The sequence below is a fragment of the Varroa destructor genome, unplaced genomic scaffold (assembly GCF_002443255.2).
Source record: "Varroa destructor unplaced genomic scaffold, Vdes_3.0 BEIS01000001.1, whole genome shotgun sequence".
NCBI lineage: Eukaryota > Metazoa > Arthropoda > Arachnida > Mesostigmata > Varroidae > Varroa > Varroa destructor.
Window position 1 is genome coordinate 16,592,898 of NW_019211454.1, and position 20,554 is coordinate 16,613,451.

Sequence of the window (20,554 nt, forward strand, 5' to 3'; positions counted from 1 at the left end):
ATATATAGATCTTTATGGAATACGATAATTAGTGAGACCCAAGGCGAAAAACAGAAAAGGGAGGATTTTTTTTCAAACGTCGATAAGGGTGCTCTAGAGTGCACCTAAGGCGCTTGGCCAGGTTGGAAATCGCAATCCTTCGTATGTGGATACGATACGTATGTGTCATCTAGCGTGTGTCCAGGATAAAATATCTTTTTGTAATGTGTTGACTGGCTGACTTTCTCTGGTATGGAGAACCCTTACCGTTGGCAAGGATAAACGAAGTACACAAAGTTATTTACATGAGAACTATAGATTTTATAAGTAACAGTTTTTTTCTTTCCTGTAAACCCGGTAATTTAATTACTCTAGGCCACAATCAATTGCGAATAATCTCAAAATGTTCCACCCCGTGAATCCAACACGTATACGTTCTTAAAGCTTTTTAAAAGAATGCATTCATTTTTCCATGTTGCCCAAAGCTTATTATCAAAAACTATTAACCACTATTTGATCTGCCTCATTACATCTATCTACTAAATAATAACGTACTTTACCCTTAGAGTTCTAACTCTGCTGGTCTTTATTCACTAGCTCTTGGAATTGCCCATTGGAAATCTTTCTGCCCCATTGCTTGCCACCACCACCCTTCTACAATCGCTAGCATTGAAAAAGCCAGACTGGCTTCCTTCATAACGGCCTAGCAAACGTAATGAACAGGTCCAATTTGGATGGTAATCACATCTATGCTCAAACTGAAAGAGAGATTATCACTTTCAGCATCACCAACTTATCCAGTTGGACCTTCTTTCCCTCTCCGCTCTACAATGGAAGCGATGGCTGTCGTCACACCGTCTATTCTACGTACCGAGTCAAATGTGCCAAAGTGCAGACGACAGGAGCAAAAAGTGCGAGATAGTCTTCGCGCGAAATTCAAAAGCGTGTAAATAATTTTTTTGGGGGAATCTTGGCGGCTCCCATGCGAGAAAGAAAAAAAGAGAGAACTTGGGGTAGATAGTAATCGGCGAAGGGTAATTGTGCCATAGCAACTAACTTTGCCACTTTTACTCTTGTCGTTGGCTGTTGGAAATCTCAGTTCGTTCCTGTTTTATGCGTTTCGTTCCACCGAGTCGCTGTCGGCTAGTGAACAAGAGAGCATTCTATTGAACGCAAAGATCAGCCGGAAGTTGGGAGCGTCAGGTAGGGTATAAGCTTCAATTATAGACAATGCCTGCTTAAAGAAAATTATTATTCTTGGGAAGGTTAGAAAAGGTTTAATTTGGTTAGTTTGCCTGATATTGCCAAGCGTCGAATAACACCGGAAAAATGTGCCCGATTTAAGAGAACACATAATTCGACATGTGTTGATGGTTGCATAGCCAGAAGAGTATTTTCGAGAGGTTGTATTTGTCCGGTAGCTTCATTCCGTTGGTCATCTTAGTGTCACACAAGTAAGAAGTGAACTGCTTCGTATACATGAGGCAGTTTCTACATACTTAATTGCTATGGGTTAAAGTCCGCGTCCAAACGGATCCAAGAAGCATTCTAGCGAATTATCCAGGCTAAAATAACTGCCTCAATCGCAGATAAGGGCAGATATATAGGGATGCATTTAAACTTCTGGATTCTATAGAGTCTTAGCTACTCCACGATCACTCCGTTTTGCCAATAGGCCCACGTGTTTGGCTTATTTCTGTTACGGGTCGCACAAAAGTCAATGGGACCTCTCCAGATTACGTGTGGGGTATTGTGTAGGTGTTATTGCTTACATCGCATGTAACAGCCTCAACTCTAGGTATTTTTCTTAAAGAATAACAAATCATAATAATGCTTGTATCTTAGACTAGCTTACACCTCACCTTTTTAAGCGATGAATCACTGGAGCACTTGACGATCTTACTTTTTTGGTTTGATTTTCTTTGCAAATCAAAGTGCGTGTGATGCATGCTCATATGCCAACGACCTGACTACTGTGGGTTCTGAGTACTCTGAAGACTCGGCTTCCGATCTGCCTATCTGATATCAGGTCTGTTTTGTCGCAGCCTATGCGGTCTGTTGATGACAGTGCAAAACCTGCGAGGCAAAATCCAATGAAGACTGGTCCTTGTTGTACCAGTGATCCTCTTGTCTGCCGCAGTCTCGTGCTGGATCGAAGCTGACCCTTTCAGCAGCTGAGAGACGTTTGCAGGAAGCGTTCATGGGAGCCTGGGAGGTCAGGAGAGTTTTGACAACGAGAGCGTTAGGGAATGTGGCTTGCGTTCGAAAGCCGGACTGTGGGGCGTACTATGATGACGAAACAGGAATCGGACAGCCTGAGGGTGAGTTTGGCCACGGTCGCCTCAAACAGGACTGAATCCGTCGTTTCCGTCAGCTTTCCGCCTTCGCTTTTTCTCTCGCCAGTAGTACTTGTTCGATCTTGCTAAATCTGGTCCATTGTATTCTAAAGGCAGATTTGCCCCATTGGTTTTGGTGGTCAACATGTTAGTACGAAGCAACGTGAAAAGGCAACGTGATAGAACAGACATTCAGTGGTTGGGCAGTGACCATCGACCTTGACAAGCAGTAGTAAACGTGTTGTAGATAAGACGGTAATATAAACGCTTAGATTATATTTCCGACTACACTCCACGTATATGTTCTATGGCTAGGAATGCATATAGAGGCGGAGATGCTTGATGCCTTATATTGAGAACAGACGCCTACAGGCGAATATAGGAGGTCACTGTACATGCGAAATTTTTATTCAAAAACAAAAGTTGTAACTTTTTTGAATAACTAAAAAAAGCTGGATAGGCTAAAAGTTAAAATAAGAATGTTACAGGTGGATTCAGGACCAATCATATTTATTTGATAAATATTGTTTTAACCTTTAACCCGCTAAACGTGTTAGCCGATCGAATCCGGAATAACTGGTAACCATTTAATCTACTTTATAGGGTACTGAAAGCTGCTCCTGAATCTCGTCTGAACAGCCAGAATCCTCAACAGCATGAAATACAGATGTATATCATCCGTTGCAAATGTACTATATCAATCTTCAAAAAATATATACCGCACAGTCTACAGATAAACAAAATACTATGAAAGTCTTTAGAACGTCGTCTATTGTGAGATGGAATTTATGAATTAAACATCCACTTGTTAATACTCATGATTGAGATGTATTCGATTTGTCATCGACGGCAAGTCCTTATCTACAATTGATCAATTCTCGAAGGAAGTTGTCGGCTTGCGTAGCTAAGGCGGACCCAGTTAACAAGCAGAAAGTCGACACAGGCTTGTGCAGTTGTTCTCGGGTAAGGTGTACGGGTCGGCTTGAAGTGTACTTAAAGTTAGTGTAATAAAAACGGTTAGGAGAAAGCGCGTCGCAGTAGACGACGGTAGGGAATGCAGCAGGCTGTTACCATCGACGAAGATACGCACTTACTTCCGTAAGAAATGACAATTAATAGCTACCGGTTCTACCTGCGAAACCGATGCTATCTATGTTGAGAAAGTTGAGAAAGAAATTTGACTATTGGTCATAACGGACAAGCATTCAGCTGTAACTCCTAACGCATTCGAGCACCATGGCGAACAACGTTGCGCCGTTTTCAATACGTAATCTTTACGCGCTAGACAAATTCCCACCAAAATGAAGTCTTCCTTGTTTTCTCCAAGATCGACAGTCTACATCATTACCGAGTTTTACACGGCTTCTGAAAAACTCGAGCAAGACCACCGCAAGATTAAGCGGAAGACTTCCAGCAAAATTTGAACTTAGTGGACTTTAAAATAAATTCAAATGTATCACAAAGCTACATTTGACACGTTTGAGCGTTTCATACCGAAGTCATCGGCCATTTTAGAGGAGAAAATATTGACTGCATATTGTGTCGTCCAGGTGGGCTGCAAACGGTTAATTATTTTTCTCGATTTTTTTTGCTCCTTTCTTAATTTTCGACCCTTGCGTTTTTTTTTGGGGGGGGGGGGGGAGAGAGGGTTGGCCTGTTGCTAAACCGAAATTCAATTCCGTATTTGATATATGAGCGAGTTTATACTGTCCAATATTGCTTGACGCTGACAACTGCGATTGCACTATGAGTTATTGTGAATTAAGAAAAAAATATTTCGGAAATAACCAGCGGATAATTTAGCTTCAGAATTTCTCCTGGATGGTCATAGTATTGGGAAGGTATAACCATTAAAAATGGCACAGATGTAAAAAAAAATCGTTAGATCATTGGTTTGTGTTTCGATACAATCTTAGACAGACAGCACGCGAAAACTTTGCACCTTAGACGCACCGATTGCTCGAACTTTGATAGGATCAGAAATCTTTTTCTCGATTTAATTGCACGCACTATCATCAAACGGTTTTTGCGATACCGGGATTTTGATCTTCTTATAGGGGATTGCGTTTTTTCTGTAAACAATTCAAAATTGAAGAACTATAGGTATCCAAACTCTTTTAACGTTGGGGATAGTATCCGATTTCTATGATGCTTAGAAAGAAGGCGCCAATACCACTTTTTTTTATAATAAAAAAAAACTACGTCATTTCACGCTATGATATAGTGAAAAAATCAGTAGCCTTTCAAACCAACAAACTTTACGGCATCAATTGAAAGCGTATGAAAATGCCTTCTAGTAGCAACGGGTTCTTCGCAAACGTTGATTTTGTTTAATTGCTACATGCGTTTAGCGATCGAAGCAGTCTATTTCAAGCGCTGTTTAAAACGCTTGTTTGTCAGCATGTTATATGGCCGACATTTAAGCAGTCTAAAAATACGGACCTCTGAATTCCGTCCCGCGACTCAATTGCCTTTTGGTAAGGTTCCGCAGAACGATCTCGATTTTTCCAAATACAAATCATTGTTATCTCATAAAAAAACAACGCTTCGCGCCGTAATCACCGAACAGCCAAAAGCGATTCCTATATTTCATATATCAGTCTATCCATACCTTGCGGTTCCATGCATTTGCATAACGTTTGTTTTTTGGATCGTCGCCTCGACTCACAGGCTATCGAAGTTACTGTGGGAACGTACAGCTGGCCTTCCTTCTGAAGACATTTTCTTCATTTGTTCGAAAGCGTTTACCGAGAAATTCAGGCGCAGTTGAGCCAATGAAGTGTGCAAAAGATGTGTTGTTCTAATCTAAACAGCCTATTTTTGGAACAGAAAACGAATCGCTACTCGAACGCGTCAGGGGCTAAGTGAAGAGGCCAGACTCGCAGGAACTTGAGGTAGAGGTGCACGAGAATAGGACTTCTTCTCCCGTTTGATGCCAGGACCGTATCTCATACGACTGGACAGACGTTGTGGGAAGTAACGCAGTACGCTTAAAAGTTCTGAGAGCGAAACAATTTGAAAAGTTTTTCTTTCGGAGGGATTCCCCATGTCCTCTAATCCTCCAGCTGCACAGCAATAATTTGACCCTTTTGTATTTTGGAAATCTACTTGTGTGTGTACATCTTCGGGCTTGCGGCTGTAATTATGCAGCTGATGCAATATTGCGGTGTCATATTTGGAGCTATTGTTACATTTCCTTTAACTTAGCTCAAGTCGTAGTCCCCTAGTTGAGGCTGCTTAAAATTTAAGTGTTGAAGTTTATAACGATTCATGTTGAACTTCTAGGGTTAAAAAAGCCACAATGTAATATACTGGTTAGGCCCATATCGTTAAAGAGGCGAACTCCTTAGCCAATATTACAAAAAAATCTTCGTTCTTTTTACCCCAAAATTACTTCTTATTAAAACCGCAACGCTTCCCAAAAATTTAGTGGTATCTCCAACCATACCCACGAATAAAATTACTACCACAAGAAGCCACTATACAATTTACATCATTTAACTATAAAAAAAAAATGTATGCTTACACTTTTCATAAGAGTAATTCGTTTTGCTTTTTTAAAAATTTAGGTAAAATCCACGATCGGCCTTCCGCATACGCTGAAGAAAAGTAGAGATTCGTTAGTTCGAAACCGCCGGGAGTGTCTGAATGGCTAAATAAATGAAGTTAAGGTGGCTCCTGAGTTGATATCCCTGACTGTTCTAAGCTAGGCACTCTGTCCCGTCCCCCTCGCCGGTATCGCTAGCTGAGCCTCCACCTTGTGCTGCTGTCTCCTGCGGTTAGGGCAGCTGCCGCTGCTCATCCCCACACTGCTGTTGTTGGTGTTTTATCCTGAACAAGGGCTGTCCTGAAGCTAAAGGCGATGGCGACGGGTGGCAGGGTTCTGCTTTTGTTATGCTGACGCATCTGGTTGACGGAAACCCGGGCACTGACCGAGCGGGGTACAATCTAGTGGCGGTGCAGCCAAGTAGCAAGCAAGATGCCGTCACGGCTTTGTTCTCAGTTTTTCTTAAGGACCAAAGCCAATTAGGTAGAACACCACCGCAGGCTCGCTGTTCACTTGCCTCAACACTGACGCACTGGGTGGTGCAAATCGCAGGGAGTTGCCTGCGAGTTCCTCAGGAAGACCTTGGGGAACGCCAAACAGGCTCTTTGGCGAAGTAGGCTTGCGGCATCGTATTCATCGGTCTCTTCTGCCGTGTCGCGGCACGAATGCGCAAGCGGGTTTCAGTTCGCTGTACGAGGCGGACAAAGCGAAGAGTAAAGGACCCCATAGAGTAAGCGAGGAAAACTGTGGTAGCAGTTTCAACGACGAAAAAGCTGTACGTAGATGTCGCCTAGAAATGAATGGGGACCAAACGTCGACACATGGTTTGAAGAAGAGTGCAAGCCGATTTTCAAAAGGATGCATTCAGTGAAGGCTGTCGGACTGGCGACGATGGAATAACTTGTTGACGATTACGTAAGTTTCTGAAACTGTTCGATATAGTACACGCAGTCTTAGATCAGTCAGTATATGGGTAAATATAAGTAAGTATAGATTCTTTACATGTTTTGAATAGGCGGAATGTATACAATAATTCTACCCTGTAATGAGTAATTATTGCTTTCTATGGCGACTGCTAATGACAAGAAGCTCAGAGTAATTGCTTACGGTACCTGAACTGGAAAACGACAATTCATTGTATTTCTTTCTATAGTATTGTTAAGCAACTGATACGAAAAATCCTTATTTTTCTTCAACCGGGATATTTGAATTGATTATAAGCCCGTAACGACTTAATTAGAGAAAACTATGGGTGTAATTGATGCTACTTGTTAATTGTTCGTCCGACGCGTTTTCTTCGAGTAGACGACCAGTGCACCAATGACATTCTGTACTAAACTTTATAAAGAAACATGTTGTTTAATATCCGATCGCGATAAGAGGAACAGGCGGGCGCCCTGTTAACGGAAAGCATTTCCTGTAACAATATTTATAGGCCCATAAAAAATGTCAGTTGAATATAAAAGTAACAGAACATAACAAGGTTACCTCTACATTTCACATAAAAATATTCATATATCATACACGTTAATTCACTTCAAGGCGTCTTCAAACTAAAACAGATGTTAATATTCAGGTGCCCTCGTATAACAGGACATATACCTGAAGTATTTCAGAGAAACACGCTTTGGTGAATAGGTTACACCAGTAACATTGTTGTTGTTGTTGTTGTTCTCAGATGCTCACCAACTTGTATAGCAACAGTGAGCTTTTTACCGTGTCCTACATCCCAAAGAGCTACACAGACTGAACGAGATACGGGCCTCTCACTGCGGTTGGTGTCGCTCGCTGTCTGCCGCATCTACATAGGAAATCACAGCACATGTGCGAATTTACGCGCATGTAAGCCTGCAGTGTTACTCCTAAAATCTATACACATCAGTTGTTACTTGAAGGCCCGCTGCAGTCTTTAGCGAAGCCTCATTGTGTCTTCTATGTGTTAAATTGGACACAGGTCTGTGCCGAAAAGATCGAGGCGCTAATGCACCTTGAAAGGACACCTCTCTCCGAAGCGTCTGCGTGCGGAAATCGAAGCGGCAACAATTACTGAGCAAGCCGAGCCTGCCAAGCAATCCCGTTACCACGGGGGTTAACGCCACCGTTTACGTAGCATAGGCCCACTTCTATATGTGTATGGTGGAGTCCCGACTCCGGCGGAACAGCAGTTTGAGCAACCCTATATGGAATGACCAACCACCTTTGCTAGCTGGCGATCAACCGTCGTACCTGATGACCGAGGGGACTATTTTCTCCCCCCTATAACCAACGGCTGGGCTGTACACTCCCGGAGGGACTGAGCGAAGGTAAAATACGCGAGTGCTGACGCTTGGTGTAGTTAATATCAGTCCCTTGCAGCAGGCAAACAGGTAAACATTGCCGGGTTCATTGCCGGGATTTCCTCAGTCGAGCAATGCTGGGACCCGCTCCCGTCCACGGGGAAAGCACAACAGACAGGATATTGCGAAGTGACTAGCAGACTGCTACCGTAGTAGAGGCGATGCCCTTAGTACCCTGCAGAAGCTCACGCCCAAACTGACGCCCAGTTGTCTTTTGCCCTCTGTTTAGATGAATCTGGTTGGATTACATGGACGATGGACTTTAACGGTCGGCTCAAACCATGAGGCAATTTAGCGCTAAGCAAAAAGGTCGACTGACCAACAGTATTAGGGAAATAGTGAAGTTAATGATGCAGCGCTTCACACACAGTAACAAAAAGCGAAAATTATCGTTGTGAATTGACTTTGTCCTGGAAGAAGTAGCTAGATCGTCCTGGAAGAAGATCGGTCGCTAGAACAGGAGTTGGTTAGAAGTAACTTAAATTAAAGGCGTAGTGGAATTTTGATAGCGGGTAGTTAAGGTTTATGTGGCTGGATAGCTTTGATAGATTATCCTTGTGATAGTGCGCTGGCGACGTGTTTACTTGCTATACTTAAGAATAGGCTAGATAACCCAAGCCGGGCGTGGATATACTTCGTTTTACGGTGGTCGCAGACGGCTTTATGCCTAGCGCTAGTATCAATCGTTGAATTTTGAACATTTATTTAATTCCATTGATAAAAGTAATTACCTATGCAGGGCACAAAATCATGGTGTAATAGGCAAATAATGTCGAAAATTTCTGTTTTGAATTGATGACGGCAACATGCCTATGCTTTTTCAAGGCATTCTTTGATATATCCTTTGCCGCAGACGTCTGCTTGCCCAACACGGCTTCCAAAGGCTCCGTTCGTGCAAAGCCAATTAATGTCTGCTGTGTCAATAATAAATTTGCTCCTTCGTATATATCTTTTTACATTATGCATTGCAATTTATTATAGAATCGGTCAAGCTTCTTCAAGAAGTAGTAGACTAGATGAAAAGTTACTTAGCTACTCGTTTTGTAATGAAATCTTTCTCTCTTAGATGCAGGAGAAGTCAATAGTCAATAGCGCGCAAGTTACCTATCTTACAGGTATGCAATATGTAACTAAGCAATCTTATTATGGCACTTTAATGGAGATCGTAATGCAGTTTCACCCTAGGTTTTGCAATACGTCTCGCAAGCTTTGCATATTTGTGTCCAGGAACGTGTTTAGAGAAGGCCTCAAGCTTTAAGCTGTCGACATGGTCTGCCTAGCTGGACAAACGCAAAGCTCGGTACCAGTGTGCGTAAATATCGTGTGACCTGTGAGGCTTTTCAGCAGGCAGCACCTTCTTCCGAAGTAGACATAGCCAGAAATCAACATACGATATGAAGGTACGCATCTTGAAAGCCCAGTTTGTCGTAGACGCACACCCATAGAAGCGGCATCAACGTGCTTGTTTGTTATTCGCGGTCATTTGATGTAATCGCTTCCCACGTGGTATCAGATGAATTTGATGCCCAAACTTAGGCTAAACAAAACACATTGGAGTCGTTCAACAGAGATGACAGGCGCATGTTTGATCTTCTATCGCCATATCCTTCTGCATGGCACATTCGTGGCACTTCAGTATATTGCACTGCACACCTTTCCTTGCGGCTCGTTACATCATTCTTATCGTGTAGTAGTTTTTTCTTCTGGGTGATAGGGCTATCGTTTCTTTATATGTTCTAAAGCAATAGTTTGCTTATTCTAGCTTTGGAAACATGTACTCCTCTGTTGCGTTAGCAAAACGCCGTCTGCGAGTAGTTTAACTTTTACTAGAAACGAGGATTAATGCCCTGAGTAAGCATTGACACATCTCACCCACATGATGGATGCTCGAAAAATGATCTGCCCAATCCCAATAATCCCCTTCCCCGGTGCACACGTTCGCCTTTCAGCTAGCTTCAACGATCCGAAAGAAACCAATCGCACGTCTTTTACCTAACCGGAATTGTATAGTTCACGCTATGGGTTCAATAGCTGCTGCTGCTGTTGTTGTTGTTGATATGATGCCGTTCGCGCGCGGTTTAAGACGGTAAGGTTGTCAGCGGCGCCGCTCGAGGGCGCTACCTGTTCATAGAGAAAAAGCACGGAAACCGAACGTAGCTTGGATTTAGAAAGTGCGCCAGGAAAGAGACTATTCTAATCGATAGGCTAAACAGGTGCCGGAAAATTACCGTGTACAAAACGTATCTGCCCAACAAATACGTTTCAAAACGATTCCGGCGGCTAAGGGACTAGCACCGTTGTTTCTGGTTCAATTGAATCGCGATCGCGAAGCTGTATTTTCAACGACGGAAGTTTGGTAGAGTCTATAATGAATCGCTTAGAGATCTTGAATCGAGAGAATACACATTAAATCTTGTTCAAACAATTAGTTTCATGATTCTCTTATATAGTTGTATAGGTATATTGATCGTTTTTTTTTTATCATTTCTAAAACCTTTACTAGGCTCTATTGAAATGCTTAAGTAGCAGATAAAACCAGCAGCAGATCTTTTTAAGTGTATACGTCATTTTTGTGAATGGTGATCTTTAAAGAGAAGTTACGAATTCTGTTAAAACTAAGTTTTAAAAAAAAAAAGTGTTAAAAATTATCCTAAATATTTGCATGCCGATCGTGCGCTGATCTGCTGACAAATAGTTGTTGTGCACATGTCGGTAGTTCGGCAACGGCGAAGAATTTGCATCGTTAATCGAGAAGTTGGATCTGAAGACCCTGAACCAGACCTCAAAATGTCTCAGCCGGACGAAGCTGCTTTTGAGTCCATGAGTATCATCGTTCAACTAAAACGTCCTACGCGGTTACAATATTTACCATCGACAGATACCAGTTTCGTTACTTTTTTTCTTATTATGCTAAGCATAACGGATATTGTGCTCCTGCGTATATGTGCCCTAGCGGAGATATCAGTGTGGTTATTTGACAATGCATTCTGTTATATGGGTCTCTTTGTTTGTTACCAAAAGAAACGGACGACGTGTACTGCTACCGCCTGGGTGGCTATGGATATTACCTGCTGGCACTGAAACGTTATGAGCTCTACTAGGCTTTCGTCTTTGGCCAAAAAGGTCTGACCCTTTTATATGCAGATTTCGCCTAAAGCCACAATATATATATATATATATATATATATATTAGTCCATTCTTTACTTTATCAACAACTCACGACGATTTTAGCCGTACTTTCTAACTTATTATTCGACTAATTAATAATAGTTATATGCGTATCTAGGTACTGCTGTGCGATGCAAAACGTACATTATAATTGCCCCTACATCTTTATACATGTATTAATATCATTAACAAACAAGTGAGTGCGTTTTTCTTTTATTAAATATTTATAATAAGGTTGCCGTATCTTTGAAATAGCAGAAAAACCTATATTTTACAGCAAGTACTGTTTTTATTTGCACACCAGTATATGACGCCGATAAACTGATCGCTATCTCAATTGCAAAATTACGTGTGCTCTTTAACGCATCGTGATGGCGCAGCTATTTCCTATGGGCAAGCGATAATAATTTGTTCTTGCTACAACGATCTGAGTTGTTCTCTGGTACTTGTGTTGACCATGCTTTGGTTGCTCGATCTGTTCGCAATAGTCAAATCTTTTATTTTATATGTATTTTTTTTTACTTACCCTATTTTATATTTTACTTATTTATCTTTAATACCTTATTTTATTTTATGTTGTTTACCTTTTTTATATATTTTTTTAATTCTTATTTATTTACCTCTACGATCACTGTCGGCTTCCGCCATTGCCTACTCCATGTACCCTTCCCTTTTAATTATCTTTAGTTCGTACCGCTTGGCTGATTATAGGATGTTTGGTAGTAAAGCTTCCATCAATCCCTAATTACAGACTACTGAAGGTGACGGTTCCTTGTTACTGAACTTGACGAGATATTGATACTCTTCAATCTACTCATACTGGACATTAGAGAGCCTTCCTCTTTTTAGAACTTGCTTGAAAACCTGGAAAATCTGAAGATATTATATCTGTAATCCCCTTTCAAAAACTCGCTTTACCTGTAAGGCTCGTTATAAAGGGGAAACTATGGATTCGTCGTCACGTTGGCTACGTATCTTCCAGCGGTTTCAATAGCCATTTCCCAAAGCAAAAAGCCTGCATTTATAAGGATAAAAACCTAGAAAAAAAACACAAGCTTTTACCGGCCCATAGCCAATATTTTCTTTCTCAAAAAGATTTGAACGATGTATATTCATTTAACTTTAGGTTCCATTTTCAACCTAAGGACCTTCCTCTGTTTAATGATTCAGGCTCTGAGAGTACTGCTCCACGAATGCTGCTTCTTGGGCATGATTGAAGGCAGTAAGACAATGGTTGGACTGTTTCTCTATGTTGTTAAAGTCTTTGAATGCTACATCTGTTTCGATTGTTATCCTAATCTGGATTCTCGGATGGAACTTTTGCTAATTTTGAAAACTGAGAGAGAATAGAGAAATAAACATTGCGAATATTCTCTATGTGCAACTTATTAAAGGAATCGGCCACGGTGCAACTTTAGGACTTATTTTGTTTCCGCTTTATAATTTTTCATAGTCGATTCTCGGGTGCCTGAAATACCAAATAACCTTCAGCTTAGGAGTCTTTTTGTACACTATAGTCTCGTATCTATGTGCCCTGTAGAAGCATCCCTTCGAATGTGTATATATATATATATTTTTACTGTAGGGGGATACCCTAAAGACAAAAAAAAAAAAGGAAAAAAATTATGAAGAATTCTTGTAAAAATATTTTGTACGGATATTCAGATTCGCTCACGCGACTCCTATATACCAGGTTATAATATCGGCCTCGATACCATAGCGGCAATCGAGATGGATGCGTTGACAGCGTATCAGACTAAGTGATATAGTATCCTTTCGTAGTTAGAGAAAATCGCAAACAAAGATGCAAGCACTGGCGATACGTATGCATCGACGCCCACAAACAAGCCAGCCCATGGGACGCTAAAAGGGGAACACACAAAAAGCGTAGCACTTGTGAAAAGACACGTTTCTTTTCAACCCGCAAACTTCCTGAATACCCATTCTCTACAAATAAAACTCAAGTTGATTTTTCCTTGTTGCACGATCAGTCTTCGTTCACTGCTTCCTACGTGTATATATAGTTTGAACAATAACTCCATCCTGGAAAAAAACCGCAAATAACATAATCCAAGAGCCGAAGCTTTGAATCATCAGCCTTTTACTGGATTTTGATTCCCACATCCAATTATGCCGTTTAGGTAGTAGAAGCTATTAGCAGCTTAACTTCTCGTTCCGTGTTTGCTAAACGTCTGTTGTGCATTATAAAATAATTTACAACTAAACTATTATATAGTGTCCTAAGAGTTTCCATTTCTGCGAGAGTACGGCGTCCTTAGAAGCGCATTTAAACAAGTGCATCGATGTTTTCGATTGTGTTTGGGAAATATTTATGCACAGGGCCACCGAAGCGCCAAGGCCATCAGGACACATTCTAGCTGTGTCTTCGCGACTCCGGAAGAAACTACGATCAAGTAGCATATCTGTTTCAATCATACAACACTAGTAGTATCAACAACGCTTTGCACGTGACATCTTCCTGATAAACTCCAAAACCCCCCTTAAACTTCAAAGGAATTTGAAAGGCTAGACCGCTACTGTTTAGCCGGAAAAACAACGTTATCCGTAAGCATGCAGCCCTCCGATACTTTTGGCGCTAGGAGGAAGCCAGTTTTTTTTTTCTAGAAACAATTATCATTGTGAAGGCAGGAAACTTATGTTTGTAGTACGATTAAAGATAAGCTGTTGTCCAATGGCTCTCTTTGATTCTTTATTGTCGATAGATTGTTTACCGTGGATGCAAATAATCAAAGGAACCATCACAGGCGTACCAGTTATTTAGAGGCAGTCGTCGTTATTTAAAAAACTCTATTTTCGATCGATGTCGACGTATTGAGTGCTACGTTCAGTGGAATAGTCACATTCTTGTCTACGAATGGAGTATCTGTTAGTGAAAAAATGTGTTTTGAAGTTTTAAAATTTGTGATAAGACTACTACGATATCGAGCGATAGGCCATACGTCTTCACGCAAGATTTAAATTCGCTGGATGACTATGCACGGGCAGTGATTGAGCGAGAGCTTAACAGATCTCAGCATGCCAACATCGGGACGCTAACTGAAGCTATTAAGAAGGCATCGAAAAATGTGAATAGAAATGTCTTGACACGAGCTTTTTTTAAGAGTTTAGGCCCTCAATTGAAGCAGTAACCCAAGCAAAAGGCACTTTCGTTGCCTTAGGTATTTATTGGGCATAGAAAACGTAGCCAAGAATCCGTTTTCGATTAGATGCCGCCTATACGCAAGCGATATGATTTCATCCGAATATATCCCGAATAAATAACGACGAAGTTGCTCGTTGATAAACCGTCTATACATCTAACACAAATTATACATATATGTACACTCTCGAAGATGGTTAGGTAAATGACAGGTCTCGCCTAAGAAAATAACCTAACCACATCGCCTTTTTTGTTCTCACTCGCAATTTACTCCAACGAACACAGGAAAGGCACGTTTGCGTGAAAATCACCTTAAACGCAAATGATTTCGTTATTTTCCCACAAGGGTTGTAATCATCCTATAGCCCTAAATAACTAACTAAGCACATGTAACCCATATTTTCGGCATGCCCCAGGCCATTCTGATTAAATAAATGCTTTCGGTCATTGTTATTTTATATGAAACAAAATAAGACCATACCTGAGCAAATACTGAAGACGTAATCCACAGCTGAAGCTGTGTACTTCTTAATACAGTGGCGTTTCGCAGTATAGTATATACAAACGTCAATTTAATTTGTCAAGTAACAGGTTTCTGATGTACGGTCGATCAAATGCTGAATGGTCCTGCGCCATTCTGCTGTCAGGCGTCTTTCGCTACGTAGATAGTTGCAAATAGATTACTTGCAGATGAGTATCGGTAACGACGAACATATGTACGCACCGTCTCAGCTGGACGTAACGATCCAAGCTGAATCTTTTCAAAGGGATTTACGAAACTCACGAATGATTCTGTAAATGTTGACAATGAATTTACGAGCTCCATTTGTACTAAGTGTGTGTTAAGATTCCCTTAATTTTGGATGGCCATTCGACTGGAGTTGGAGAGTGGTAGGACAATCGTGACTTTGGTGACTGGTGTTATTTCTATGTTTGATGTCAAGGAAATCGTTGGAAAGGACTTTCGATTGTGATGCCCTTCTATTAAAAATACAGTAATTCCTGCAAATTTGTTATAACGTGCAAAATAATGTGTTGCTACGTTTTGAATAAAAGAGAAATGTTGGCAGTTTTACGAGACTCCGTACCAGGTGGTTCGGGGTAGCCAAATTCGTACGCACTGTTGAAATCCTCTGCCCTAAGCTATAGACTATTATTAATAATAACAAAAGCACAACTACTGGAGACACGCTTGCACTTGAAGAATTGCCTAGGACAAACGTGGAGCAAAACGTCTAATGCGTGTAGGAAACATACTGGGGTGTTAATTAAATGATTTATTTTACGCTGTTCAGTAGGAACAGCTGTGCATTTCGATCATGAGTCACGCGCACACCGTCGACACGAGATAATTTACTAATATTTCTATATAATGATGCAGAAGATAAGCAGTCAATCTAATATCGGGGATTGATCCAGCTTTTCGTTTGAACGTAACGTCAATTTTGTTCCTTGTAAGCAGTTTAATATAAATAAAAGCATACGTCATATCTCTCAGACAACTGGAAACATTAAACGATACTTTGTCCGCTATGGCTTTGTTAGATTTGCGGGTGGACCATTTGCATCTACCGATCACTTAGGGAGTGCGAAAACGCGCTGTCAGTTTTATTCCCTTGTTTTTTGCTTAATAGCACATCAATAAAGGTTTAGCCTCTTCCCCGATCGTGTTTCGAAAGACCGTTCGGCAGTAGAGCTGAACAGGGTTTTCCAAGAAGATCAACTAAGCATATCGCCCTTCCGTCTTTTCATTAGAATACAAGGACGACGTCCCAACGCGAAGGTCATATCATAACAAAATTCGTACTCGTTTACAGAAGGTGCTCAGAACTCGGATTAATTACGTCGGCAAGGTCGATTGTAGTAATGAATTCGCGTGCAGAGAGAGTGGTCCGCAAAGCGACAGTAACTTTAAATGCTAGGACCGTAGCCGCACAGATCATCTTTAGTCTGCTCTGCAGTCAGACTGATCGGTTTAAGGGACTCTTTGTAAAAAAATTCTATTGTATGCTCCGGGATATGACTGCCTTGCACAGGGTTAACCCAGAACTCTTGAAACCGGTATCAGACCTGTGATCCTAGTTTAGCTAATAGGCAAAAGGCCTGCATCTTATTAAAAAAGTTTCATTTCACCTTACCGCGCCATCATTATTACACACTTTCAGAAAATGGCGCCTTATCATTTACTGTAATAAAATACTGTCTGGCTGACAGATTAATATCTAATCTTTCAGATAGATATATATATATAGATATATATATATATATATAGATATATATATATATATGTAGAATACGGAACTTAAATGGGAACGAACTATGGCACGCTGTTTGTTATTATAGCAAAATAAATGTCGATCTTTGGTATTCTAATATGAAAAGGAAGTTTGCTCGAAATTGATGGTATACGTTGCTGGCAGTTCCACGCAGGTTGTGAAAAGGCCAGGATAGGCCTCCATAAGGGATTCCATAAAGTTTAGATTCGAAAGGCCTAAAATAGCTTAATACACTTAGATTATTCATACAGAAATTAAGAGTCGTTTTGGAGGAAAAAGATTAATTACACTCCAGATGCTTCAACGGTTAGTATATTTGAGATTTTTTTTTCTCTACGATACATTTTTCAGCCATTTTAGATTTTAGCCCTTGGCCTTCACTTCAAAATGAAATTTCGTCGAAATGTATTATAATAAATGCATAATCAAGCGACATTTTGTTATTCGGACTGAGGAATAATATCTTCAGAACCATTAGTGAGTGGTTTAGCTCCCGAATTGAAGCAGAACATTTCGTTGATCAGTTTAGGTACACTTTTAGTGGCCAAGAATAAAAAATATCCCCACTTAGATACTGTAAACGGTGTTTATATTGTTTTTAAATCTTAATATTTACCTCTTGACACTAATTCTTGAGTAAAGGTTTAAGTATACGTCAGCAATCGGCAAACGAGAGAAACAAAAAGATGCTCAAATGCACCTTTACCGCCACTCTTGTCATCATTTCCTAAACTCCTATTTATATCGCCGCGAAGCGGGACGCGCCATCATGTACAGCATATGTCTTGGTGATAATGGTCAGCATGAAATAACCCAACCTAACTACAATGGATGTGGGTCGTCATAACGAGCACGAGTTGGGTTTCTGCTCGTTTTTACCGGTTAGTACATCAAGAGGCCCAGGGACTCTATGCTCCTTTGTCGTGCATTACCATTATCGACCGAAGCGTCGCCAGAGCCTCGTTTACGTAGCCGTTGTCGCTCATTGCCATATCTGTTGCATATTGGGATTTATGACGACAGTCAAATCTTGTAACAAATCACACCGGTAAATCGGTACAATGACTGAACGCTCTAATAAATACTAGAGAGATCGAATAGAAAATACGAGCGTTTATGTGCCATGGGGGCAGCCGTGGCAAATATAGGCTCACTAACTGTTTGCAAGGAAACGACCTCTGACTGAGAGACATTTCTGTGAGCCAGTCGTATGATCTAGCAATAAAAGCGAGCGGCTGATGTTGTACGTGCAACAGGTACTGAATAGAGCGAAGCAATATCTTTAACTGAGCCACGGCCCTGGATATCTCTGATATGCTACATGGTTGGCCTACGATTATTGCTATTGTGGTTAAACTATAGTTAGCTTACTTATCTTCTGGATTCGTACCTTCTTCAATATCTAGACCTAAATCGGTAAAAATGTTCTCAGTAGTACTTTTTGTAAACGTGTGTCATAGTAGGCCCAGCCGAACTAATCTCGCCATGCTTGACTGTTGCACTGGTTAATGTCAGTGAGACCCCAAAATGTACACGACCGTTTACCGTTCAGCTGTCACTAACTAACACGTCTTAAAGCTATCAAATCCTATAGATTCGTGAGTTTCACTGTCAGTCCTGCTGTCTATGGTAATCTCCGCATTTCCGGATATATATCCGATTATATCGCACATTTGATTCAGTAAATCAACGAATGTGAGTCATATATTAATAGTTAAATCTATCGCAAAACAAATCATTTATTAAATAAACAAAATTTAGTCACCTAAGATGTGACGAAGTACCGGATGGAAATGAAGGGTAGAGCAAAGGTTAGGCGTATTCGCGTGCATTTCCTCCAGGTTATTGCGTATTGATCTTCGCTTCTCAAGATCGCTAGTAGCGTCTTCCAAATTATTTCGCCTTATCAACTTATTTAGCATCTACTACGGCAACTATCATAGCTTTTGCTATTCATTTCTGTCATATTATTCGTTACGACTTCAGTTTCTGTTATCGCTTACTGAACAAGTCCCCGACATTTATTTATCGCGAAGGTATATACAATGCGCATGGATATGAGACGCATGCACAGCACCAAAAGCCTTACATGCAGACTCGCAGCGATAAGCTTCGTTTCTTGTCGGTTTTTCTGTTTTGCTCCGCCGCTATATTGGTAGCGACGTTTTGGTGGTAATTTTTCGCTCGATCGGATCGACCGACCGACCGACCACGAACGACCCCCAACCACTGTCACGCACGCGCACGCATCCCGACAATCACAACCGATCCACCAATCCAACGGCGGCAGAAGCAGCTCGGGAACGCTTCCCCTTTCTCCGTCGAAAGCTCGCCACCGTGTTAACCTCTTGGGAGATTTGTAGTTGTGTTGGGCCTTTCTACTGAGTCCCGTGAGTCTTCTACAGGCTTTTACTTGAGAGGGCATTAGGGAATGTGCGGGTATGCCCCACTGCAGATGATCACCGGCAGCCCTCTTTCTTTGCGCCGTTGGCGCCCTCTTCGTTGCCGTCTCAAAGCGTTTGTTCTTACGTCGCCCCTGCGGGTGCCCACAGACTTCGGTGGGTCATCTTCAATCCGATCCACAAGCCCCGATCCCGCACTGCCACTCAGTCCCCAGCCGCCCGTCCGACTCTCTAACCTTCAGTAACCCGCATGCGTCGGACTCCGCTGTCGACCGAGATAGCGACAGCAGAAGACCGAAAAAACAAAAAACGGAAGCACGAGTGACATCCATATCACTGCAAAGCACCGTACTACCCTTCGGTCGTGTTTATACGCTTGCGTTGTTCCTTTGCTGGCCGGACTGATTCTTGTAGCCCTGTCGCTTGAGTACATTTTCCTTATGCACAAGCACCTCCCGATGTTCTTCCACTGCTTAAGAGCGCCTAACAACCCTTCTTGCAAGACCTGAGGGTCGTTGCCGTTGTAGGTCGGCGTCGCAGCCGAATGATTGTCGCATTTCCGTCCTTGTCGTATTGGTCGTCGCAGACTTGACGGGAGCTAGAGGGCGCAGCGAGAACTACAGCGGTTTACGCATCACGAATCGGCGGAAAGGGGCAAATGAAACGTTGGGCGGGCAACTGTACAGTTCATGCAGTGAAACCGGTTCAAAGATGCCGTGAAATAAGCGGGCACAGCGGAAACGGAACCTGCTTGTGGGAACGAATTACAGAGATGCGTTTGCATCCTATTAGGTGCGATGAAATATTCGGAGCCACTCTCCTGGGCAGATGGTGGTAGAGCAGAACCAAGATAATACAGGTTTTGATAAACGCGCTAGAAACGAGAAGTTTTTATGTCTCTCACCGGTATTTAAGCCCGCATCACGAATCATCAAACGATCATCAACAAAATATACACGCACTGGACACGATGTAACGGCATAACTCAATTTTTGGGGCATCGAACGGCTATTTGTGAACTGTCTAAATTGCTCCTCAGAGAATCCGCTAACTAATTTAATTCAATTTCTCATTTAAGATTTAATTTTAAACACAATCCATTGAAGCCAGACTAAGGACAAAAATTCAAGCTTAACAGGAAATCAGAGATGGGTTAGAGTTTCGAGAAAATTCACAGTTATTCCTAATCAAATGAGGCAATAGGACTATCACAATGAAAACGTCAAAATCATACACTCGCCTTACCTCTATAATGAGTAATCCATTAACTTAAAAATACTCAAATATAATGTTTACTTATTTTTTCGTTCTAGTTCTACTATAGTTTTTACATATATATGCAATAAAGA

At 41.5% G+C, this 20,554-nt stretch overlaps 1 long non-coding RNA gene across 5 annotated transcripts in view; it reads left to right on the plus strand.

Annotated features, from left to right (window-relative positions):
• The first annotated feature begins 862 nt into the window (after positions 1–862).
• Positions 863–20,554, plus strand: part of LOC147758313 (uncharacterized) — a 31,957-nt gene continuing 12,265 nt past the window's right edge. The window contains exons 1-5 of one of the 5 annotated variants that reach the window (XR_015328028.1): positions 871–1,182; positions 2,919–3,278; positions 5,885–6,777; positions 7,541–9,598; positions 13,708–15,635. This is a non-coding gene — a long non-coding RNA (uncharacterized LOC147758313). Of the gene's footprint in view, positions 1,183–1,914; positions 2,301–2,918; positions 3,279–5,884; positions 6,778–7,540; positions 9,599–13,707; positions 15,636–20,554 lie in introns of those variants that run through there. The other 4 variants (XR_015328015.1, XR_015328017.1, XR_015328021.1 and 1 more) reach the window with 4 other exon arrangements.